We start from the raw sequence: 5,000 nt of genomic DNA on the forward strand, positions 1-5,000 counted from the left end.
TCAATTATTTCTTGTGTACTCAGCTAGTTGTACTCAACAAGTTGTGGTTGCAGGGGTCGAGTCACGACTCCTGGCCCCGCCTCTTCACTGGTTGCTAGTAGGTCACTCTCCATGAGCTTTATCATACCTCTACGTAAAGCTATGTATGGTTCCTACCTCCACTACATCACTTCCTAGACTATTCCACTTCCTGACAAGTCTGTGACTGAAGAAATACTTCCTAACATCCCTGTGACTCATCTGAGTCTTCAACTTCCAACTGTGACCCCTTGTTGCTGTGTCACATCTCTGGAACATCCTGTCTCTGTCCACCTTATCAATTCCTCTCAATATTTTGTATGTCGTTATCATGTCCCCCCTATCTCTCCTGTCCTCCAGTGTCGTCAGGTTGATTTCCCTTAACCTCTCCTCGTAGGACATACCTCTTAGCTCTGGGACTAGTCTTGTTGCAAACCTTTGCACTTTCTCTAGTTTCTTCACGTGCTTGGCTAGGTGTGGGTTCCAAACTGGTGCCGCATACTCCAACATGGGCCTAACATACACGGTGTACAGGGTCCTGAATGATTCCTTATTAAGATGTCGGAATGCTGTTCTGAGGTTTGCCAGGCGCCCATTTGCTGCAGCAGTTATCTGGTTGATGTGTGCCTCAGGAGATGTGCTCGGTGTTATACTCGCGCCAGGATCCTTTTTCTTGAGTGAGGTTTATAGTCACTGGCCCTTCCCCAATCTTCATGACATTACACTTGGTGGGGTTGAACTCCAGCAGCCAGTTTCTTGTAGCCTGTCCAGATCCCTCTGTAGTTCTTAATGGTCCTCGTCCGATTGAATTCTTCTCATCAACTTCACATCATCTGAAAACAGGGACACTTTGGAGACTATTCCTTCCATCATGTCTTTCACTTGCACCAGAAACAGCACTGGTCCTAGGACTGACCCCTGTGGGACCCCGCTGGTCACAGGTGCCCACTCTGACACCTCGCCACGTACCATGACTCGCTGCTGTCTTCCTGACAAGTATTCCCTGATCCACTGTAGTGCCTTCCCTGTTATCCCTGCTTGGTCCTCCAGTTTTTGCACCAATCTCTTGTGTGGAACTGTGTCAAACGCCTTCTTACAGTCCATGAAAATGCAATCCGCCCACCCCTCGCTTGTTTAACTGCTGTCACCTTGTCATAAAGCACCAGTAGGTTTGTGACTCAGGATTTCCCATTCCTGAAACAATGCTGCCTATCGTTGATAAGCTCATTTCTTACTAGGTGCTCCACCAGTCTTAGATGCTCCACCAGTCTTCTAGGTGCTCCACCAGTCTTCTAGGTGCTCCACCAGTCTTCTCCTGATAATCTTCTCCATGACTTTACATACTATACATGTCAGTGACACTGGTCTGTAGTGTAATGCTGTCTGTCTGTCTCCTTTCTTAAAGATTGGGACAACATTTGCTGTCTTCCACACCTCAGGTAGTCGCCCTGTTATGACAGATGTGTTGAAGATTGTTGTTAGTGGTACACACAGTGCCTCAGCTCTCTCTCTCAGGACCCGCAGAGAGATGTCCAGTCCCACCACCTTTGAGGTATCTAGCTTGCTTAGCAGCCTGTGTGTGTGTGTGTGTGTACTAACCTAATTGTGGTTGCAGGGGTCGATTCATAGCTCCTGGTCCCGCCTCTTCGCTACTAGGGCCACTAACACCCTGTTCCATGAGCTCTATCATACCTCATCTTAAAGTTATGTATGGTTTCTGACTCCACTGCCACTTTCTAGGCTATTTGTGTGTGTGTGTGTGTGTGTGTGTGTGTGTGTGTGTGTGTGTATTGTGTGTTCTGTGTGTGTACATTATATTGTGTGTACATTTTCCAGCAATTTGCCTGTGTGTACCTAATGCTGTGGGCACATGTAAATTCCTTGTATACATTGTTCCATTTTAAGAACACACACGACACACACACAACACACACACAACACACACACACACACAAGACACACACAACACACAACACACACACACAAACACACAACACACAACACACACACACACACACACACACACACACACACACACACACACACACACACACACACACACACACACACACACACACACACAGTTCCACACAAGAGATTGGTGCAAAAACTGGAGGACCAAGCAGGGATAACAGGGAAGGCACTACAATGGATCAGGGAATACTTGTCAGGAAGACAGCAGCGAGTCATGGTACGTGGCGAGGTGTCAGAGTGGGCACCTGTGACCAGCGGGGTCCCGCAGGGGTCAGTCCTAGGACCAGTGCTGTTTCTGGTATTTGTGAACGACATGACGGAAGGAATAGACTCTGAGGTGTCCCTGTTTGCAGATGACGTGAAGTTGATGAGAAGAATTCACTCGATCGAAGACCAGGCAGAACTACAAAGGGATCTGGACAGGCTGCAGACCTGGTTCAGCAATTGGCTCCTGGAGTTCAATCCCACCAAGTGCAAAGTCATGAAGATTGGGGAAGGGCAAAGAAGGCCGCAGACGGAGTACAGTCTAGGGGGTCAGAGACTACAAACCTCACTCAAGGAAAAAGATCTTGTATCATGTGGGAGTTCGATACGTGGATTAGGTAAGAAATACTCACGTAGGCTGTTATTACGTATAATTGCTGTTACGTGGAGAGAGCCCTTGCCAGCCGTACCTATCTCCTTGGTTACACTCGTAATACTGACTAGCCGGCTGCCCACAGTACCCAGAGAGTGGGTCTTTTGAAATAGTGTCAGTTCAGCGCAATATGAAAGACCGTGACTCAGGGAGAGACGGTTGGTCGTTGAGTCAACGGACGGTTACTGGTAACTGGTTACTACTACTGAGACTGGTAACTACTACTACTGAGAGCTCGGCGACGCTAACGTATGTCGTCCCGACATACAACTAATACAAACTAGAGATGGCAGGTATACGGCTTGGGCTGATTCTATACAATGTCAAAGTACACAACATTAAACATTATAACCTACATAAGTAGAACATTGGAATGAAAGCTTACGTAACTGAAACTGTAATGCAATACAAGGTATACTATAGTACAACTTAAAACTCAACAAATGAACAACGAACTCAACATTGAGATTACAAGTGATAAAAATAAAAATTTTGATCGATCGATCTGTATTCATGTGATCTACGGATTCTGAGGAAGGAATATATACAAAGAAAGAGTGTTTAACAGAAAGGCAGATTCGGTGCACGCAAATCTAGACTGTTAACTCTCAGAATGCGGAGAGAACATGAACACAAAAAAAAAATTCTTGAATACTGATAAGTTGATACTGTAATTATTCATCTATACAGGTTATTTACATTTAACCCCAACTCTGCTAGGGTAAGATTGGCATATGCAGAATGGGTGTCATCTCTGGGAGGATCAAACTCTGTAGCATTGGCTAACTCATGCTGTATTTGAGGCAAATCTGAATTGGAAGTTACAAATGATACTTGAGGATTTCTCAATACCTGTCGTGTACGTAGGGAATAACGACATTCAGGTTGATCGTCTGACTGAGTATCAGAGGAAGAGAGTACAGGATCAGGAGGATTGTCAGAGTCTGTCACATTAGTCTGGGTTGGAACGTCATTATCATCACATACTAACTTCATATGATCCAAATGCGATTCTTTATACTGACCAGTACTAATCTCTCTAACCTTATACTTATTACCAGTGATATGTTCAACTACTCGATAAGGACCAACAAACTTTTGATCAAGCTTTGGCATTGCAGACGTTTTGTTAAAGTTAATCAGCATAACTCTCGAACCTACTTTGATTTTGGATGGCTTTGATCGAGTGTTTGCGACTCTTGTAAATTCTGCTGTTGATTTATGAAGTGTTTCACGGATTCTTCTAAAAACACTTTGAGCTAAGCTGGTACGAGTTGCTATGAAATCATCAGAGTTGTAATTTGGTTTCGGATTAGAATATAACAACTCATAAGGCAAACGTTTATCTACACCATACAGTGCATAATGTGGAGTGTCACCTATAGAAACATTGTAAGCAGAATTTATAGCACACTGCACATCAGGTATAACTTCATCCCAAGTTTCACTGTTGGGATTGATAGTGGCTCTCAAGACATCAAGTACTTTCTTATTGGTTCGTTCCGCTAACCCATTGCTGGCAGGATGATGAGGAACAATGGTGGATTTAGAGATCTTGTACAAGGTACACAAATTTTCAAGAATTTCATTACAGAATTCACCTCCATTATCTGTTACTAGGGACTTAGGGGTGGTATGCCTGCAGATAATGCGTTCTTTAAACGCTTTAGCTACTGTCTCAGCAGTCTTATCTGCAATAGGAACTAACTCACAATATCTGGTGAAATGGTCTACCATAACACACAGATGTTTGTTACCTTGGAGGGAACATTGGAAATTAGTTAACAAATCTAGCGCAACTCTTTCCCAAGGTTCGCTAGTAGTTGGATACACTTGGATTGGATTAGGACCACTAGCATTGCCTTTATGTTGCATGCAGACACTACATTTCCTAACATACTCAGAAATATCAGTTGCCATACGAGGCCAAAAGTATTTCAATCTGGCTTGTTTTACTGAACGATCCATACCAGGGTGTGCAACACCTGGTACATCGTGAACTAGCTGTAAGGCTACATTCACTAGTGACTGTGGAATTACTAACTGGTATACTCTTCTGCTAGGAGTACCCAACTCGGCTGTTCGATACAGTAATTCTTGGTTCATGACAAAGTCACTGATGGGTGCTGGTGGCTTCACAGTCAGAATAAGATCTTCCTGGAGCAGGAATCGAATCACACCAGACCACATGGGATCTGTTCGTTGAGCGTTCTTTACATCTTCAGCACTAAATGGAGGGTCTGCAGTTACTATACTAACATGTCGCGATAAGGCATCTGCGACTACATTTGACTTGCCAGGTAAATGCTCAAATGTGGGATTGAACTCTTGGATAGTCAAGGTCCATCTAGCTAACCTTCCAGTAGGTTGT

General features: G+C 44.2%; 1 protein-coding gene across 1 annotated transcript in view; it reads left to right on the plus strand.

Annotated features, from left to right (window-relative positions):
- The window catches only part of LOC128704740 (mucin-3B), a 270,077-nt gene that overhangs the window by 76,673 nt on the left and 188,404 nt on the right, over positions 1-5,000 (plus strand). The window lies entirely within an intron of this gene.

This window comes from Cherax quadricarinatus, chromosome 99 (assembly GCF_038502225.1).
Source record: "Cherax quadricarinatus isolate ZL_2023a chromosome 99, ASM3850222v1, whole genome shotgun sequence".
NCBI classification, from domain to species: Eukaryota; Metazoa; Arthropoda; class Malacostraca; order Decapoda; family Parastacidae; genus Cherax; species Cherax quadricarinatus.